This window comes from Euleptes europaea, unplaced genomic scaffold (genome assembly GCF_029931775.1).
Source record: "Euleptes europaea isolate rEulEur1 unplaced genomic scaffold, rEulEur1.hap1 H_7, whole genome shotgun sequence".
In the NCBI taxonomy this organism is placed as follows: Eukaryota; Metazoa; Chordata; class Lepidosauria; order Squamata; family Sphaerodactylidae; genus Euleptes; species Euleptes europaea.
In genome coordinates this window covers 1-21,334 of record NW_026612055.1, presented here as the reverse complement: position 1 = coordinate 21,334, position 21,334 = coordinate 1, and the positions used below count along the sequence as shown (strand labels likewise).

Sequence of the window (21,334 nt, the reverse complement as noted above, 5' to 3'; positions counted from 1 at the left end):
AAAGTTGAAGGCAGCAGGAAAAGAGGAAGACCCAACAAGAGATGGGTTGACTCTATGGGTAAGCGTGATCTCCCTTATTCTCCATTGGCAAGTGTGGTGTACATTATTCTCTATTGGCAAGTGTGGTTTCCACTAGTTCCTAAGGGCAATCCTGCATTCACTGTGGGCAATTCTCTATGGGCAATCGCTGTCCCTAGTTTTCAGATTATTGGCAAGTGTGCTTTGCCTGATTCCCTATGGGCAATCACGCATTCCCTATGGGCAATCATGTATTTATTGGCAATCGCTGTCCTTAGTTTTTGGGATTCTCTATTGGCAATTGCAGTTTCCCTGTTTCTCTATGGGCAATTGCTGTCCTTAGTTTTTGGGATTGTCTCTTGGCAAGCGTAGTTTATCAGTTTCTCTATGGACAAGTGTGGTCTCCCTTAGTCTCAATGGGCAAATGTGTTTTGCCTTATTCTCTATGGGCAAGTGTGTTTTGCCTGATTCTCTGCGGGCAATCATGCATTCCCTATGGGCAATCATGTATTGTCTATGGGCAATAGGTGTCATTATTTTTTGGGATTTTCTGTTGACAAGCATAGCTTCCCTTTTTCTCTATGGGCAATCATGAATTGTCTATAGGCAATCACTGTCCTTAGTGTTTGGGATTTTCTATTGGCAAGTGTAGTTTCCCTGTTTCTCTATGGGCAATCATGTATTCCTTATGGGCAATCATGCATTCCCTATGGGCAATCGCTGTCCTTAGTTTTTGGGATTTTCTATTGGCAAGTGTAGTTTCCCTGTTTCTCTATGGGCAATCATGCATTTCCTATGGGCAATCACTGTCCTATGTTTTCGTATGTCCCTGCATCTGCCCATTTCCAAATCAACACCAAGGTGTAAATCCCCCAATCCCTCTTAGTTGTGGGGGGGGGGAGTGGCAGAAACTCTCCAATTTCCCCTGCGAAGCTGACTAAAAAAAAAAAAAAAGAGGGAAGAAAAGGTCCCACCATTTGGGTGCGACCACCGTTTGGGTGTCTGCCCTTGTCTACGCCAGAGTTGTTCCCACAGCAGCAGCACGCTTGTGTTCCCTGCAAACCGGCATCTGGACACGGACACCAGATCCACCAGAGAGGGCAGAATGGGGGGGGGGAACCACTCCAGATGGTGAGAGAGGGGAGTCGCGCTTCCGAAAGCTCCCCCCACTATTCACGAAAAGTCCAAGCAGACGGAAAAGCAGCACAGCAAAGAAAGGGCTGAGATTATTACCTGGCTCCTTGAGCTGCTACTTTTCTGGTATAGCCAGTCTTTTAGTTGCATGTGCATAATCTAAGCCTTCCACACAGGCAGGTATCCACCCTTCTGACCTTGGAGGAGTAGAAGCTGTGCAAAGCAGCGACCCACCCATTTTGAAGTGGGAGTGGGTGAACCGGCGGGCTTCACCCTAATACCCTCTTCTGCATTGTTTAAATAGTCGTGTTTGATGTTTATACTGTGTTTGAGATTTCTGCAGTCCTAGGATTATATATAGAGATGGTTAAGGTGTCAGACTCGGGTCAGGGGAACCCAAGTTTGAACCTCCACTCTGTCCTGGAAACTTGCTGGGTGACCTTGGGCCAGTCCCACACTCTCAGCCTCGACCCTGGCAAGTATGTTTGGATGGGAGACCTCTGAAGAGTACCAGGGACTTGACCCAGAGGCAGGCGATGGCAAACCATCTCTGAGCATCCCTTGCCTTGAAAACCTATGGGGTTGCCAATGCCAAAAACAAAATGATAATTACATGGCTTCTTAGGATTTCATCCTGTCAATTGCACTGGTTTTTACACTATGTAATCTGCCTTGACTCTCAGTGAGACTGGCAGACCGTAAAATAAAGTAAATAAAATAATAATATTAAGTACCTGGTGTTGCTGTCCTGCGTCAGTGACTCAGCAATAAGACTATTCATAAGTTTATTCATTCAGTAGTGGAAGAGCTTTTCCTGGACAGCCTGCAGGTAACGCTGTTGCCTGTCTCTGCGTACTTTCCTGTAAATCACTGAGCCTCAACCTTTCCTACCTTCGGTCCCACCAATGGCTCCTATCAAAGAACCTGGGTCCCACCAGGACGGAATTTTTTTTAAATGCCTTTTCTGAGAAAGACATTTATATGTTTGCACTTGCAGGCATTCTGTTTATTACAATTGCTTGTTCATGGTAAGTTGGACATGAATATTACAGTAATATTCCTTTATTGCTATAGCTTTAGAAAACAACAGAAATAATTGTTTCATTAGCAACTGAAAAGGAGTAATTGTTCTGAAAACCCCAAATCCCTCCTAGACTAGTTCTGTCTCAACCAAGATGCACAGCCTGCTGGTTGACAACCACTGCTGTACGTTAAACTCCCGGCACTCACAAAAAGAGCCAGTCATGGAGGAAACTAGACTGAACCATCCCCTTGTGACAGGTTACAATTTGGGTTTGTTTGGTTTCTTAACATAGGGGAGTGACCTCTCAAAGGTCCAGAGAAGACCAGGCCAATTCCAGCTTTTGACCTGTCTAGCTATAATTTAAAAAAAAATTGTTGACACACCATTACAATGACCTATTATGGCAATGACTAGTTCACAGATTTTTAAAACTCACTCTTGCTCTTTTCATTATGGAGTTATAAGAGGAACAGTATTGGCTGCATATTGAGCCTTATAACTCTGGCATGAGGACTACTTTTAAAAAATGAAATCAGGGAAATCATTAAAGTTATGGTCCCAAGAAGACCAGGCCACTGCCAGCATTTGAGATGTCTAGCCACAATTTTAAAAAATGACTCTCCATTAGAATGACCTATGGTGACAATGGCTAGTTCACAGATGTCTTTCCTGTTTTTTTAAACTAACTCTATAGCTGTTTTCATTGCAGAATTATAAGGGGAATGGGACTGGCTGCACATTGCTCTTTATAACTGAAACAAAAAGGGCTAGAGAGTTGCTTTTAAAAAATAAATCTGGGAACAAGTACATTGTTGCAATAGGCAGGAGATATAAATATTTTAATTTTTTTAAAACTATGTTGATCTGGTACCAACTTTTTTTAAAGGCCTCAGTTAGTGGGTGGACGAAAGGCCTCCCCAGAGCATCAAGGCAAGGAAATTGCACATGAGCAGGAATTCAGTGTAAATTTAGACAATAATAAAAGCCAGAATACTGAAGAGTCCTGCGCATATGGGTGTCAGCCCAGAGCCCTCATTCCACCCCCTCCCCATTCAATGACAACATCCTCATCCGTCCATGTTGAAGGAGAACGAGGCCTTGGCTTCGTCTTTGCCTCTTCTCTCTCCTTTGCTTTCCCCATCTTCAACTTCTTGCCAGGCTCCTTCCTTTACAACATTACAAAAAAACCCCGGCATTTCCCCTTCCCCCAAAGTTTGGGTCCTGCTGCGGTCACCTCTCTCCTTGCAACTTTCTCTGCGCTTGCTCTGGTCTTTCTACGTCCCCCTCAAGCCACCTCCCTTCTATCCGGCTCTCCACCGCCAAAATCCCCCACCTCTCTTCATTCTGAACAAGGGACGTTTCTCCTTTGACCCCTCCATTAACTTCCTTTCTGCTCCCAGACGCCACAGAAACTCTTCAATCCTGCCCTTCCAACCCCTCTGCATCAGTCCATCAGAAAATAAAGCTGGGGGTCTTAGAACTCGTCACCAGCCTCTGGATTTTGATAGGACTTGTAGAGCCCAAAATGAAGGGAATCAGAAGACCCATGCCCAGATTAGGCCCAGAAATTCTGCTCTTTGCAATGGAATCAAAGGTTTAACCATGAGAAGCCAGGAAGGTGGGAAGCAGCACAGACAGGGAGGGTGGGAAGTATCCCCTCCTTTACAAAACAAAGAGGGGTTAACTTCCCTCACCTATCGGAGCCTGTGTGGTATAGTGGTTCGAGGGTCTTAGAATCTATGAGGCCCGGGTTCCAATCCTTGCTTGTTGGCATTGGGCCAGTCACACACCCTCACCCTAACCTCCTTCTCAGGACTGTGGTTGTTGTGAGGATAAAATGGAAGGGAGGGGGTGATATAAACTGCTGTGGGTCCACCTTTGGGAGAAAGGCAGCAGAGACAAGGTGAGTGGAATATATCGCCTCTTTTACAAAATTGGGGGGGGGGGGGCGCAGTAAAGAAAGTCCCTGAAGGTTCAGAGCAAGTAATACGTTATGAGATCTCGGTTGTCAGTTTGGAGAAGAAAGGAGCAGTGGTGGCGTCAGGCAGGCAGAAGAGATGGCCTGCCACCCTCACCCAGTCGTGCCACCACTACGTGAGCCTGGCAGGTAGGTGGGTGGAGTTGCAGCTGCCACCCCCCCATTGTCCAACTCTGTGGGAGGCAGGGAGGAGGAAAGGGGACCACTTCTGCCCCTATGCCATGGCCCCCTAAACCGGGCAGGCGGAGGCAGCAGCACTGCAAGTGGGAGGGGGCAGGCAGGGGAGGGAGGGAAGGGGAGCCACCATATCCCCCCTCACCACCGAGTGAATCAGGCAGGTAAAGGTGGTGGTGCATTAGATTGGCAGGGTGGGTGTTCAGTGGCCAGCAGGGCAAGCAGGGGTGGGATGAGGCCCCGCTAAACCTCATTTAGTCCCTTTATCACCAGATCTTCCTGAAGTGTAGATGACACATTAGTATGATTGTAAAGACTGAGTGCTTTGAAGTACAGTGTGGTAGAATTGAACTGATGAGGCCTGGGTTCAAATCCCTACTCAGTATAGGGTTGCCTGCCTCCAGGTGAGCGCTGGAGATCTCCCAGAATTACAGATGCAGATGACGGAAATTGCCTCCCCTGGAGAGACTGGCTGCTTCAGAGGATGGACTCTATGGCATTATGCCCCCTCAGGTCCCTCTCCTGCACAAACCCCACCCTCCCCAGCTCTGCACCCAAAATCTCCAGGAATTTCCCAGGCCACAGCTGGCAACCCCAGCAATGAAGCTCAGTAGCTCTTGGCCCAACTTCCCTCACAGGGTTGTGGTGAGAACAAAGTAGGAGCACCCAGTTTGTTGGAAACCCAATTAAAGGAGAGCGAGACGTCCGTGTGGATGAAAAGGGTTTATCATGATTTGAAGAGAGACACAAAAAACAGGAAATAGAAACCTTTAACCCAGCAGGACCCTGGCTATGCAAACCCCCCTCCTGAATTTCTTTCCAACTGGAGCGCTGGGGAGGGCTCAAGCCAATAAATGAAAAGCACCCTTGTGGTTGTCCGACAGTCACGATATACCCTCCCCCACCCAATAAAAAATTCAAGGCAGCCCAGTTTTCAAGGTAACATAACTTTATCATAAGAGCAACATCATCTTTGCAACCAGTGATATAACTGAACCACAACTGCGATGAATGGAGCAGCCTTGACAGGGAGAGGCAATTTCCTCACAGGTGCTGCTGCCCAGTGAAGCCCTGAAAAGAGAAAGGCCAGAAGATCATCTCAGACTTGCAGGGGCCTCTTTCTTCCTCTCCAAGGTCTTTGGTTGTTCCTCTTGTGCTTGAGAGGAATGGAGGCCAGGGGAGAATGGCAGGGGGTGGGGTGGGGTGGACATGGACTATTCACAGCTCTCCTGGACAACAAGCCGGTTCTTCTTTATGGACTGAAACGTGTCACTGTTGCTTTAAGAAATGAGATACAAATTTTAAAAAGGGAATGTTGGGAAAATGTCTCCCTTTTACTCCAGTCAGTTTTGGGGTCTGGGAGCCCCGGAGAGGCTCATTTGGTGCTCCTGGTGTGGAGAGGAGGGTCTTAAGAAGAAGAGAGTTTGAGGTGGCCATTTCCCCACACCTGAAAGTAGGGCAGGAGGGTCTCTCCACGGAAGGAGGCTCCGGAGAACTTGAACAGAAGGGATCCTCGGTCAGCGTCGAAAAAGGCCACTCGGCCCCCAGCGTAGTTCAGGCGGACTCGGATCCTCTTGGGCTCCCCGGTCAGGGACAGGAGAGGGTTTATGCCTTTGATGGCAGCCCTGTAGCAGCCCCCCCACTTCCCCACAGCCCAGATCCCTCCCTCAGGACTAAAGATGATCCCTCCCTTCCTCTCCACGGACTTTCTGGCCACCCCCACCCGCCATCCTTCCTCACTTCCCACAAGGACTTCCCAGTAATGGCGACCTGCTCTGAATCCCTGACGGCCCAGAACAGTGTAACAGTTTTCAAATCTCTCAGGGTTGCTGGGCAGAGCTTGAGCTTTTCCTCCCCATCTCATGCTTTTCCGATCCTCAGACAGGATGAGTTGGGGATGGGCCGTGTCTGGATCCAGAGTCACATTTGCTGTTGGGGGGGAAATGAGGAGACAAGAAGAGAAGCATTTTCAGCCGGGAGGTTTCTCCCCCTCTGCCCTGTTCTGCGTCCTCCTCCTGCTCCCACCTCTTCAAAACCCCCTCCTGGATTCACAGACTCTCTCCTGCCTCCTCCTGACCTGCTAAACGGCAGAGCGGCCTCCCTTGGGTTGCCAACCTCCAGGTAGTAACTGGAGATCTCCTGCTATTACAGCTGATCTCCAGCCGATAGAGATCGGTTCCTCTGGAGAAAATGGACGCTTCGGCAATTGGACTCTATGGCACTGAAGCCCCTCCCCTCCCCCAAACCCTGCCCTCCTCAGGCCCCGCCCCCCAAAACCTCCCATCATTGGCAAAGAGGGACCTGCAACCCTAAGTCTTCCTCTGTGCTTCAGGAAAAGGCAGGTAAAATCCACAATAAAACCCCACAGTAACCCAACCCATTTCTTCCCATATCCTATCCCAAGCGGAGAACCTCGAGAGAGAAGAGAATCATGCATATTTCAGTCACAGGATTTCCCCCCCTAAGAAATCACACAAGAGAGCATTTACAGAAAACCCAAATCACATGAAAAATGAGCAGAGGCACAGAATGGGTTGAACACATCTCAAAACAAGGAATACCACTGAATTTAGCTTTAATTGACCCTGAACAAAACATAGAGACTGGAACGGGGTTCCCATTGCTTCCAGCTTGCCAGGGAAATGCGTTTCTCAATTGGCATTTGGGACACTTTTGGATGGACTTGGGGTGGTTTCTATATTCCAGTAGAGAACAAAGATTGGACTGAATGCAGCTTCTCAAGGAATCTGCTGTAAGGTAACGTTACGTCAGCAATAAAGTGGAGCTGATGTCCTGTCTGCACCCCTCAGAGGATGCCTGCGAGATCAGACCCTCACTCCACAGCCTGCACAATCTGCCTTTCACTCTTCTGTCTTTTTAAAGGTTGCAACAGCCAGCCTGATGAAGACCTCTGCTGTGCTTGAAAGCTTACACAATGTTTTGTGCCAATTTAATTAATAAATAATGAAGGTATTACATTGATTTTGCTATTGTTTTGAGATTTTGCATGGACCACTACAGCTGTACAAGTTTTTCCTGGATCCCAAGAATGATATTTCTACTCAACCCAGCAGCACCCGCCCCACTCCATCTCTAGCGATGCCTTTCCCTGTATATTGTCACAACAGAAAGGTCTAGAGACTTACTTTTTAATGAAGTCTGGGAATTCAGAGAACCAGGTATGCATATTGGTGAAACATTATATCTATGTAATGATAATACAATTGCCTATTTTTAAAAAACTGAAAATCCCCCCAGAGCTGAGGCAAGGTAATGATCACCACAAGGAAAGGGTCAGGAAAATATTGTCGAAGGCTTTCACGGTCAGAGTTCATTGGTTCTTGTAGGTTATCCGGGCTGTGTGACTGTGGTCTTGGTATTTTCTTTCCTGACGTTTCACCAGCAGCTGTGGCCGGCATCTTCAGAGGAGTAACACTGAAGGACAGTCTCTCAGTGTCAAGTGTGTAGGACAGGGGTGGGGAACGTCAGGCCCGGGGGCCGTATAAGGCCCACAAAATCATTTGGTCTGGCCCTTCATGGGTCCTGGCAGATCTCTAGCACAGAAGGATGCTGCCCTGCCTGAATCTTTTGGGCCCAGCTGGGGACAGCAGAGCTCAAAAGCAAGTTGCTCTATGTGGCAGACACTCGGAGCCGTCTCCAGTCATGCCTCTTGGTTAAATGTTTGACCAAATATAGCAGGCTAATTTTTAAGTTGACAATTTTGTATGGCCCGCGAATGATGTTATAAATATCCAAATGGCCCTTGGCAGAAAAAAGGTTCCCCACCCCTGGTGTAGGAAGAGTAATATATAGTCAGAAGGGGGTTGGGTTTGAGCTGAGTTATTGTCCTCTGAGTTATTATTATTTGAGCTGAGTTATTGTCCCCGAGTTATTATAAAGTTATAATACTTTACAGTTATTGTCCTCTGAGTTATTATTATTTGAGCTGAGTTATTGTCTCCTGAGTTATTATAAAGTTATAATACTTTACAGGACAATGATTCAGCTCAAACCCAACCCCCTTCTGACTATATATTACTCTTCCTACACACTCGACACTGAGAAACACTGTCCTTCAGTGTTACTCCTCTGAAGATGCCTGCCACAGCTGCTGGCGAAACGTCAGGAAAGAAAATACCAAGACCAAGGTCACACAGCCCGGATAACCTACAAGGTCAGGAAAATGGCTGCCATAGTTGGGGAAATCTGAATTTTCCCACCCACATAGCAGCCATCCAAGCTTTCCTGCAAACCAGGTTTAAGAAAGATAGGAGAAAACCTGGTAAACCCCAGCAGGTGCACAAATGTGTTGAGGAAGCTGGGGGGGAAGCCACTGCAAAAACTAAGCCCTCTTGTACTGTCCTCGGTGGCAGTTTAAAAAGAGCTGCCCTTCTGCACTAGAGTTACCATCACAGAGTTATCATACTTCAAGCATGACCTACCCTGGCCTGGAAAAACAGATATCTCAATAGCCACCTTTGACAGAAGAATACAAAGACTTTTGTTATGGAACTCAGCCAAGCAACAAATGTCCTGAGGCATCAAGAGTGGCTTTCCTCGCCTCACATATATTTTGCAGAGCATTGAAAATGCTACTCTGATACTTGCAAATTTGGCAGCACCAAAGGGTAAATTTTTTTTAAAACAGAGGTAACTTTTCAATGAGGCAGAACTGGTTTGAAAGAAACTTTGCTGCCCTGAACACACACATACATCTAATATCCAGGAGTTCTGCAAATTTACTGAAAGCTGTGGTAAAGGACTGATATGTTGCGATATACCATCAGTGCTGTTTGAAAACGTATTCATTTAAATCAGCCAACAACTGACCCTACGAAGAAGGGAGCAAAACAGAGCTAAGCCAGCATCCAACGTGGAAATATCTGCCTTCTGTCTGAATTCACTCTAAAATATACTCAGGAGACGGCCTCCTCCTGCCCAGAAGTGTGAATCCAAGTGACAGACGGGGAGGCGGAAGTGCTAAAGAGGAAGGTTGTGAGTGACAGGCACGAAGTTCCCCTTCTTCTCCCAAACATCAAACACAAATTATATGTGAACAACTGGAAAACGGCACCAGGGCAGGCTGGACGTCAGCCTTTATATACTGCCATTCCACAAAGGCAGCTTTAAAAAAAAACCTGTGGATCAAATACACAATTTATAGCACCTTGAAGCTGAGGGAAACCCGGAAAGCAGGTAGGAAATCCACTGAGAGAAATGGGATTCCCGACCTGGTCTGGGCCTCTCATGGGGAGGATTCTGAAAGGCCCTCAAGGGCTGATGCCCAGAAACCCTTCTCCCATCATTTCAGTATGGCGGCAGGTAGGTGAAAGTTCACCTTTCATCCTCACCCTGACAGACCTCCTCCTCAGAACAAAAAGGAACTGGCTGAGGCAGGGAGAGAGGTTGAGGAACAAACCAAGAACATCCAGTAATGTTATCTCTGGAAAATCACTAAGCAGAAGAACACAAATTGTAAGGTGAAGCTTTTGAGTTAAGAAATAATTGAACGGTGTATGAAGAAAGATTTACCTTTCTGCAGGTCAAGTCCAGAATTCAGAGTTTCTGAGGAAGCAAAAGAAACAAACGTGACCAGCAGATCCTTGTGCTTATCACAAATCTTGTGACAAAAACATCAGTAAATAATATGGTCTCTTTTTCTCTCCGGGAGGGAAGATGTCATGGTATAGCCCCGACTCATCAGATCTTGAAATATCCGCAGGGTTGATACTTGGACGGGAGACCAAAGAAGATTCTGCAGATTAAGGAAATGGCAAAGAAATCTCTGCTTCTCACTTGCCTTGAAAACCTCTTTCTGGAGTTGCCATAAGTTGTTCGTGACTTGATGGCACATGCGTACATATTTCTTCTGAGTTTTGGCTGAAAGGTTAAGTAACACCTACTTCTGGGTGGAAATTTCCAAATGTTATTTATGTGGAAATATTCACCTTTATTTCTACTAGTCACTTTGAGTGACTGGAGATTCACTTCATAGAAAGTATGCTAAGGCCTGCGGCCCAAGGGTCTACTTAGGATCCTTCCAAAGAGTGCTAGCACAGTGCCATCCTAAGCAGAATTATGTCCTTCTAAACCCACTGATTTCTATGGGCACTATCTGAGCCTTGAGACCACTCTGTGGGCTCAGCTACATCATGCTCAAGTTTTGATAGGTCCAATTTAGCCATAGAAATGCTGCAATGAGAATGGGGGTAGGTGTTCCTGAAAGGGATTGGATGGGGGGGTTGCCATTAAATGAGGATGCCTTAAGGGACAGTTTCCTCCCCTTCCCTTTCATTTTAGGTTCCACCACTGCCTCCCAGTCTGCCAGTCCACAGACACAAATAACTAGAGAGCAGTGAACTACCTAATTGGTATGCACACTCCTCATATTCCTGGGTCTGCTAATGATATAAGGCAGGGGTCCCCAGCAAGGCGGCCACCAATCCCTTTATTGGTGTCCATCAAGTATTTAATGAAGAGGCCAGAGCGAGGTGGAACTTTTGCCAAGCAAGGCTTCTGACTGGCTGAACAGCTTTATAAAAATGTTGCTTTCAAGCTTCTGCCACCAAAAGCAGAAGGATTTTCCCTGTGTGACTGAAGGTTACGATGCAGCATCCATTTTGTGGCTGGCTCCACTTCCAGTGGAAGCTAGTTTGTGGCTGTGCCTGAATTCCAAAGGTTTGTGGCTGCGTCTGAATTCCAAAGGGGGCCATGGGCTCAAAAAGGTTGGGGACCTCAATATAAGCAGCCTAAAAGACATCTGGTCCAAGCTAATGCAGAGTCTGAAATCCCTGCAGTGTTTCTTCATTACCTTTGAATTGATTCTTGATGCCCTCCAAAAAGAGATTTAGATCGGAGAAGTCCAAGATGCACCCCTTCTGTGCAGGAAGAAAAGCCACTGGATCCTCAAACACCTCTTTTTCTTCATACCTTGAGAAAAATCATGTCAAGGTACCATCCATCTAATTCTCAATCCCGCCTCGCCCCAGGCAGATCGGAGAAACAGAGGAAGGAATTGGCAGAAGGCCGAGAGACAGAGGCTGAGGCTGAATGCAGAGCAAGATGGGAGGTTCTTCAGAGAGCAACGTCCACCTCACTGTAGCTCCTGAGACCCCAAAGCCACACAGGGAATCATTAAAAAATGAAACAAAGGCCGTTTGGGCTCAGAAAACCACCACAGGGGGAGGAAGGGCTCCTGTAACCCCACCAGCCATTTTCCCATGCAGAAACTGTGCTGGGGGGAAAGTAACTCCCCTCCCCAGGGTTGTCTGGACACGAAAAATGGCTGGGGGGAGGCAGGAGCCCTTCCTCCCCTGCAGAGGCATTTCAAGGCCCTACAGGCTCTGCTTTATTACCAAAAGTTCTTGAGTGGCTGAGGGGAACCCAGACCCAACTCTGAAAAAAGCAAACACCAAGTTTCGCCTTCAAAATACCAACCCCACACCCCCTGCCCAGATCTGCCTTGCAAATGTCTAGCAGAAGAAAAAGAAAGCTGGGTGGTTGGAGTTCTGGACTTTAGAGTTAAGGGAGGGGCTGCAGCTCAGTGGTAGAGCATCTGCTTGGCATGCAGAAGGTCCTGGGTTCAATCCCTGGCATCTCCAGGTCAAAGGATCAGGTAGGAGGTGGCGTGACAGACCTCTACCAGAGACCCTGGAGAGCCACTGCTGCTCTGAGTAGACAATACGAACTCTGACAGACCAATGGTCTGATTCAATGTACGGCAGCTTCTTGTGTCCGGTGACTAGGATTGTAGGACCCTGGTTCAATCCCACATGCAGCTATATAGCTCCCTGGGTGAACTTAGACCAGTCCCTCTTTCTCTCAGATAGGGATGTTATGAGGATAAAATAGAGGGCAGAATTAGGTTCAGTGCCTTCATGTCTTTTTATCCCTCTTCCATAATACCAGAACTCAGGGGCACTGAATGAAGTTGAGAATTCACTGTAGATTGAGGTAGTGATGGCCATGAACAGAGAAAGCTTTAAAAGGGGACTAGGCAGATTCATGGAGCAGGGGTCCATCAGCAACTAGAAGACCTGGTGACCATAGCCAGGGGCAGCCAACCTCTGAATAACACTGCTAGGAGGCATCAGCAGGGGAGGGCCTCAACCTCTACGCCTTGTTTGTTGGCCAGGTAGGGGCAACCCTTGGCCACTGTGTGAAACAGGATGCTGGACCAAGCTGACCACTGGTCTCATCCACCTGGCTCTACTTATGTTCCCAAGAGTGAGGCTGAGAGACGGTGGAAGGAAACAGGTCACATGACATCACCATATGGAAGTGTCCTTCCTTTTGTTTCTTTTAATCATTTGCCCCTGGTGGGAGTAGGGTTGCCAGGTTCCTCCTTGCCACAGGCAGGAGGTTTTGGGGGTGGAGCCTGAGGAGGATGGGGTTTGGGGAGGGGAGGGACTTCAATGCCATAGAGTCCAATTGCCAAAGCAGCCATTTTCTCCAGGGGAACTGATCTCTATTGGCTGGAGAACAGTTGTAATAGCAGGAGATTATCAGCTAGTACCTGAAGGTTGGCAACCCTAGGTGGGAGGCGTGGAAACTTCAACCCCAATAATGTTACTTCTTCCTCTGAAACTACCTGGGGAGACTTAAAGAAGAGGTGCAAATTTTCTGACCACCAGCTGTGTGTTCCCCATCATGGGTTGCTCAGCATAACAAATGCTTTATTTCAGAAGCCCTGTTGTTACCACATGGCAGCCAGTGTGGAAACAGCCAGGAAGTAATCTGAGTAGGAGCAGCACATTTAAGTGCTAGGTGGATTCAGGAACACTGATGGAAACATGGCACACACCAGCTCATGGTTCCTCATGTGTAGCCTCACCCTACCCTCCTTAACAAACGAGCACATCGAATTGGGTTGGGTGGTCATATCCCTGTTCACCTCTAAAATGCCCATAGTCAGTCCCGATGCCAACCAAGGCATTATTTCGGCCAAATAAAGTTTCCATTTTATGGAACTGCCATTTTATGGAACGAATGTAGCTGAGGAGACTCAAACCCTGTATTTCCTGGGGTAGTTTTTTAAATGTTGCTTTCAAAACAGCTGCTGCCACAACAAAAAGATCTTCTCTGTGTGAAGAGAAGCTGCAACATTTTGTGGCTGGCTCTGCCTCCTACAGCACCCATTTTGTGCCAGCCATTCTGTGACTGCGCCCACCACACCAGGGCAGAATTCCAAAGATGCCTGCAGCCTCAAAAAGGTTGGGGACCCCTCTTCTAGAGATTTTCCAGCTAGGTGTCAAAACAGACCCCCCCCCCAATACTACTTCATGATTTCCTGTTGATGAGGCTCTGTGTTTAAGCTGTTTGCCACTGACAGATGGATGGGGATCCATGATCCCAATTACAACCGACTTGTCCCTCAGCCACCATCCTGAAGGACCTTCACAGTGTACCCACACCCTTCCCAGCATAAAGAAGGTTCTTGAGAAAGATCCACTTACCTCTGCAAGGTACTTCTGGCATCCTAAAAAAAAAATGGCAGAGAAAGAGAAAGAAGGGAGACCTCAATGGTTACTAAAAGGCCACACCAGGAAGACCCCTCAGACCCTGGAAAATTCTGCACTCTGGCCCTTCTCTAGTGTCCAGCTAGCAGACTCCACTCAAAGCCTGGGGTGCATCTCCATAAAGTGGGAGAAAACCTTTGTGAGGTTAACATTAGCAGACAAAGTGGAGACATTTCAGAGGAGAGTTGGTGATCTCCTTTGGTGATTCAACAGCGGCTACTTTCACAAAAGGGATTTTCCTCACATGGGAAGGCAGGAAGCCCTCCAAGTAGCTCCCATGGCCATTTATGGATGCAGAGGCATGCCCAGCAACATTCCTTGCAACACTGTGTCACTGTTATTTCCCTTCTTGCCACTGGAGAGCATTTCCCAGGATTAAAAAAATGCTAGATTACAGAAGAATTGAAACAACATGGTGGACCCCTGCTTTAATTTTTGTGTAAATAAAGTCCTTGTTGCAGAGTTATAATTGGAAATGTGCAGCCTGCACTTTATTGCTTTTAAATTAAAAGCCAAATATTAGTGCAACATATCATTATAATGCTACAACACTAGAACAATCTAGCCATGGCCCTTTTCTTTAAAGCTTGAGAAAAGCCCTCTGATGGGGGCGGGGGATGCTGGGCCCACAGGGGCTGAGAGGAGAAGAGCCAAACTCTGTCACCTTTCAGCCCTTTAAAGGGCTTTCCCCCTTTTCCTTGCAGCATTGTAATATGGCTCAGCAGGGAAAGGTGGGGTCTGGGCACAAATGCCATTGCAACTGCACATAAGTGACAGGTTGGCAGCAGCAGCTAGCACAGCAGTGCCACTAACGGGTGTGTGGATGCTACTCCCCTACCACTGGTTGCTGCCGTTGTGTGTGTGCATTCATTTTTGTGCACCAAACTGCACGCAACAAGTATGAGCTACGTTCACCTCAATATACACATCCTCCTTTTAAATCTGGCTGTGAAAATCTCGCCTATGACCCTCGTTCCTGGTGGTCGGGAAAGAGCTACCTGGTGTGACTTGAATGTCGTTCCCCAGACTGTTGATTGACACACAAACACACTTCTGCTTCTGAGATGGAAGCCACGTGGCCTCAGTCTATCAGGGAGGGTAAGAGGGGAAAGCAGCCCATGCACAGAGATGAAAACTTGCTAGCAACACAAACTGGGCTCATTTGCTTTCTGCCCAAGCGAAGGAGGCACAGAAAGGGTTTGGGGCAGCCTTCTCCCAAAGGGGAGCCTGGGCTGTTCCTGCCACACTCTTACCTGCAGGAGTTCACTGGCTGGCTGCTGACATTTCTCCTCCATCTCCCAGATGAGGCTGTCCAGAGAGGAGAGTTTTTCAGAGAGTTCAGTCAGGTGCTGATCCCTGTTTCTTGCCACCTCCTTCTCCACCTCTTCCATCCGGGCCAGCAGAAGTTTCTCTTGCTCCTCCAGAAATGAGTATAGTTACCTGAACTTGGCTGCCGTCTCTTGCTTCTCTCCTGTAGCTTGCTTCTGGAATGGAAAGAGAAGGAAATCAGGTCAGGTCTTTGCAGTGAGAAGAGGCTCTTCAGAGGACTCCTGTCGAAAGGGCACTTAGGCCTTTCACAGTGATCACATCAGCATTTGGCTGGGAAAAGGAAATAATTCCATGAACCCATCCTGAGGGCCAAAGTACGTCTCACTCCAACTCCTGGAGAGGTTCTTTCAGCCACAGAGGACGATGACTGCAGCAGAAGACCCAGAGAATAGAAGGGGCTTCTTGAGTCCATTTGTTTCCCCAACAAAACACCCTCCATATGCTGACACCCCCCCCCCACTTCACAACAGGCGAAAGGTATGATGTTTGAGTAAAAATATCACTGCGGAGAAAAGATCTAAGAAGTCCCTTCCCCTCATTTGGTCTCCCTGGCTGCATTCTGGGAAAGAAAAAAATTCATTGGGGAAAAGATCGACACGCCACTGAGTATCTCAAGCACTTCTCCCCCTTCCCCCTTAGAATCAGCAATGGCTGAACAACCCTTGGCCCAGTTCAGGATCAGTGGAGTATCTATCAGCATTTCTACCCAGCATTTCTCGGGGTGGGTGGGTGGGACACACCCTCGTCTCTTTTCAGGGACTTCTTCTGGCTTGCAGTGTTGGTGCAGGCACACAAATGGGGAATTGACACATACGTTCATCTACTCAGTATTTACCCCACAGTACAGAGCACATTGGAAAGTCAGCTGATTCAAGAACAAAAACACTTAAGAAAAAAGGGGGTTCTAGATCTAGGTGAACAACCAGGGCAGCCCATTCCCGCGGCACCAGGAGGGCAGTTCTGCAGCATCCTTAGCCCCACTGCCTGGGTATAACTCTGCTTAGCATTGCAATGTTAAGTCTATCTTTGGGGGCTCCTGGTCTGCTTGAATACTGACCATCTGGGCACTGAATTTCCAAACTGAAAGGGGGGGTTGCCTCGAGGGGTTGACTTTTCTGCTATTTGTACTCCATTCTCCCCCCACCCACCCATACTAGTCCTAGAACTGTTTACTTCAAAGCCATAGTGACACTTACGAGCAAGTCTTGGCTTTCCTTCACTACATCTGCTTTACACGCCACAATTCTTTCCCTCTCCTTCTTCAGCATCTCCAGACTGTTGCAGAACTGATCCTGGGGGAGGAGAGACCCGAAACTGAGACTGGTTCCTTTTTTAGAAGTTTATTATAAAACATAAGAGATGCATAACTGTTATTAAGGGCCAAACTAGATATAACTGCCCTACGTGGCACCCCATTCGCCTCTGATACCCACCAAGAATGCGAAGACATTCATAGTGCCAATTCTGCTACCCACCCATTCCACCCTTGAGCCCACCACAGGAGGGTTTTTTGCATTGAAAATTATTCAATCCCTGGCTTCTCCAGTTGAAGTGAATGGGTAGCAGTTGATGCGAAAGACCTCCACCTGGAGAAGAGCCAATGGCAGTCAGAGTGGACCTGGACACTCCGGACCGGACTCAGAACAAGGCAGCTTCATGTGTACCTCTCCCGCCCCCAAAAGCTCTTCTGATTTAAACTGCTGCCTCACAGCTACTGTGTGCAAGTGGGAGAAACAGACAGGTACCAAATCTGCTCACATTCCCCCTGCCCCCAGGCGAACAGCAACTCAAGGATAGTCATTGAAGTTGAGAAAGCTGTGTGTGTGTGGGGGGGGGGGGGGGTTAAAATTGAGAGTCAGGCAGCTGCCCCCTTGCAGCTCAACTGTATATCACTATATTCTGTTAACATTCCAGTAATATACCCAGTAGTGACATAAATGGCAAAAAGCTCTTGGGAGGTATGTGCGTGTGGGGGGGTGCTCCTAGGTCAGGGGTGGGGAACGTCAGGCCTGGGGGCCATTTAAGGCCCGCGAAATCATTTGGTCTGGCCAGATCTCTAGCTCAGAAGGATCTAAGACTGGTGATCTGCCCCCTCCCATGGACAGGAATAGCCTCTATTCAAGGCAGATGTGAGTTTGTTTTGCCGAGAAAAGGAACTTTCCCCCCCACCCTTGCAGAAGAGTCATTAGCTTTGGAGCTGCTAGGAACGCCCAAGAAACTGTGTTTCTCACCCGGGCCATGGAGAAACATATTCTCTCTGTACTACAAGAGGGCTGGGGGCAGAAGTGGCAACAATGGAGGGGTTAAAAGGGGCATGGCCAGAATGTGCACGGGGGAATTTCTTAGCCAGTATGTCCTCAATCATTTCATCCCTGCAGGCAGAGGTAGCAGGAGCTGGCTGTAGAATCCAGCCCCAACCATGCAGAGCAGGAGCAACTCCGGCATGCGGTTGGATGGCTACACCTGGCTGGTGCAACAGACCATCCTGTGCCACCAGGTGGGTGAGTGCACCACTGGTTGGATGCCTGCCTGCTTGCCCGCACCAGGGGGGGGGTCATCTGGGGCAGCTGCCTGCTTGGGGCTTGGTCGGCTAATTTTCAAGTTGATAATTTTGTATGGCCCGCGAATGATGTTATAAATATCGAAATGGCCCTTGGGGGGAAAAAGGTTCCCCACCCCTGAGCTAGGTGGAAGGGGACTGGATTGGGGATGGTGGAGGAAATGTGTACCTTCCATTCTACGCTTTCCCAAACCCTCTTTGGGTATGTTCTTCCAAGAAAGAGAATACCAATGCAGGGAAAGCTCATGTGGAAGCAATCACAGCTGTGGGAAAGGGAGGATTCCTGGTAGTGCCATGGTGCAGTGGAAGGGCCATAGCTCAGTGGCCCTCAGAGTATCTGCTTGGGAAGCAGAAAATCCTTAGTTCAATCCCCGGCTTGAAATGAATGGGTAGCAGTTGAGGCGAAAGACCTCTCTACCTGGAGAAGAGCTGCTGCCAGTCAGAGGGGACCTGCACAGACCAAGGGTCTGACTCTGAATAAGGCAGCTTCATGCGTCGCTCTCCTGCCCCCCAAAAGGTCTTCTTCTGATTTAAACTGCTGCCTCACAGCTACTACCTGCAAGTAGGGGACACAGACAGATACCAAATCTGCACACATTCCCCCCCCCCGCCCAGGCAAACAGCAACTCAAGGACAGTCATTGAAGTTGAGAAAGCCGTGTGTGTGTGTGTGTGTGTGTGTGTGTGTGTGTGTGTGTTTAAAACTGAGAGTCAGGCAGCTGCCCCCTTGTAGCTCAACTGTACAATGGGCTGCCCAGACGTCAACACAGCCAGACAGGAAGTCAGTCAATCTCCCCACTTTAGCCTTAGCAGGGGCAAGGAGGTAATGATCTTGGGAGCCACTAAACCAGGAAGGAGGCAGCAAAGAGGTGTTTTCACTCCCCAATTTGGGCCCAGAAGCTGAGGCAGAAACTGGAGACCGTTCCCCACAAAGAGACCAAAGAGAAGGTAAGGATCCACAGCTCTTCCCCACCAACCTCCACCATGTAGATTTCCTACCTTGTACTCTTGGGAGGCCTCCTCAAGAGGAAGGGTTTCATGATTTCTGTGCTCCTTGGATCGGTCACAGACCACACAGATGAGAGCTTTGTCGTCCTTGCAGAAGAGCTTCAGCGGCTCCTGGTGCTTCTGGCAAACTCTCTCTCTTCTACCAACCACGACTGCCTGATACCAAAAACAAGGAAATGGGATTTATATGAGCCTGAGAGTGGGGATGGACCCCACTGAAAGGCAATAGATAAATGACCCCCTGCGTCAGCTGCAGTCCTGGGGCACAGAGGCTCCCGGATCCTCTCTAGCACCAAAAATACTGGGGTGGGGCGGTGGGGCTGGTGTCCATGAGGGAGATCCAACCTTCCATCCCCTGAGTACACAGCTCCCGAAGCCAGCCCATGGATAGAAGAGGGCACCAGACAGAGAGGCTCCTTCAAGCCAGAAATGCTCTGGTCAGGGCCATGGTGAACAGGTCAGATAGGCACCCTGGCTGCACGGTGTCCGCCTGGTGGAGAGGGTGCCTGAGGCATCTAACAATGAGCGTGGTGATGATGTAAGTCAGGGGTCACTTGCTTATGAGGGGAGGCCTGCCCAGACGGTTCCTGACACCATGGAGCTGTGGGTGACACTTCTGAGACAACACCATTGGGCCAGCATCATGGAAGGAACCTCAGGTGTTCCTTCCTTCAAGCCTGCCTTCCATCATTCCTTCGCCTATTGTCTATGGGCAAGTGCGATTTCCTTCATTTCTTCATCCCCTATTGGCAAGCGTAGTGTCATTGTTCCCAGTTGGCAAGTGTGGTCTCACTGTTCCTTATTGGCAAGAGTGGTGTCATTATTTCCTACTGGCAAGTGTAGTCTCACTGTTCCCTTTTCATTGTAGAGATATAAGGGGAAAACATATTTGCAACAAAAGTAGCTAGACACTTTTTTAAAAAAAGGAAAGATGCATGTTCTGGGGGAATTTTGGCCTGGAAAGGGTTAATAAACTCTTTCTCCGTTTTGAATCTCTAAAATATTGTTCTAGAGTGTCTTGAAAGCAGCCACTGTTTTTTTTTTTTTTTTTTTTTTTTTTTTTGTGGTACTATTATTTGTTTAATGCCTGTTCTGGGCTGCTCTGGCCTTTACCCTGTCCCACAAAGGATGGTCTCCTAGTGGGATGGGGTGAGGAAGAGAAGGAGCGGCAGCCAGGCCCTCCTCTCCATTATGACGGAAAACCCCCTCCTCAAGCGCCTTTTTTGATCCGTTTATTACTAGCAGCTGCTTTGCGAGCCCATTTGTGGCTGGGGGAAATAATATAATATCATATATTCATATTTTATATCAATAGTAACAAGCCAGCAAGCAGGAACGACCACAAGCTTGAGAGAGCTTTGGCCAAAAGGAAATGTTAAGCCACACACAAGGATGCAAGAAAGTCTCCTCCACCCTCTTTTCTTGCAAAGCCTCCTCCAGAGGAATCACCTGGTGGTCTTTGTGCTCCTTGGATCTGCTGCAGACCACGCAGAGGGGGGCTTCGTCTTCCACGCAGAAAAACCTCAGGGGCTCCTGGTGCTTCTCGCAGACGCCCCCCTCGCCTTCTGCCCCCTTTCCCTCTTGCAGACTGAGTTTCTGGATTATTTCCACAAAGTTTGCCAGCTGCTGGTTGGGCCGGAGGTTCCTCTTCCGAGCTCTCCCTCTGCATTGAGGGCAGGAAGCCTCGGCCCCCGACGCCCCCAGCTGCGGGTCAGGCAGGCGCGGCAGAAACTGTGGCCGCACTCAACGATCATGACGGGATCCCTGAAATAGTCGAGGCAGATGGAGCAAGAGGCTTCCTCGCAGAGCTCCTGGACGGCACCTCCAGCCGCCATGGCTGCCTCGAGGAAGGGAAGGGAGAGTAGTCAGTTTCGTTTTCACGCTTTCCAAAGCAGCGACGGGGCGTTCCCCTTCCTGCAAACGAGGGACTCTCATATGTGGCATCAACGGCCTGACGATAGAGCTGGGCTTACCTGCAAAAAGAAAAGCACAAAACCCTCTAGAGCACTGGTTCCCAACCAGGGGTCCATGGACCCCCAGGGGTCCGCGAGAACTAAATTAAGGTCTGCGAAACAAAGTTATAAACTCATAATAAATTAATATTTTCAATTAAAAGTTCTCTATTATAAAATATATATATTCAAATATAATTCTAAGTTTAATGTTTAACTAACAGTTATGATTAAAGTTTATTTTCAAATTCCCGGAATTTTTATTTTGAACCTTGGGGTCCCTGCACCGAACAAAAAAGTCCTAGTGGTCCCTAGTCAAAAAAAGGTTGGGAACCACTGCTCTAGAGAAAGGGCCTGGGACGGAAGGCAAACCTTGGTAGCGTCTCCTTTGGCCTCGTATTTGCAAGCGCCCGCCTCCAATGGAAGGAATCCCAGGGGGTTGAAAAATCCCAAGGTTTTGAAATGGGATGTTCCTAGCGCCGGAGAGAGATGCTTCCCGGGTCTGGGGCAGAGATCAGCGCTCACTCCCTAGCCTGGGAAGGGATGTACTGGAACGAATGACATAGTATTGCCCAAGGGGACCAAAGGGAGATACTGGCATGCCCACTGGCTACAATGGGGGCCTGGAATGACAATTGCC

The 21,334-nt window shown here is 48.4% G+C and overlaps 1 pseudogene; it reads right to left on the bottom strand.

The window, feature by feature from the left end:
• Nucleotides 1–5,736: 5,736 nt before the first annotated feature.
• On the bottom strand, nt 5,737–20,577 carry LOC130493052 (E3 ubiquitin-protein ligase TRIM7-like; annotated as a pseudogene).
• Nucleotides 20,578–21,334: the final 757 nt, after the last annotated feature.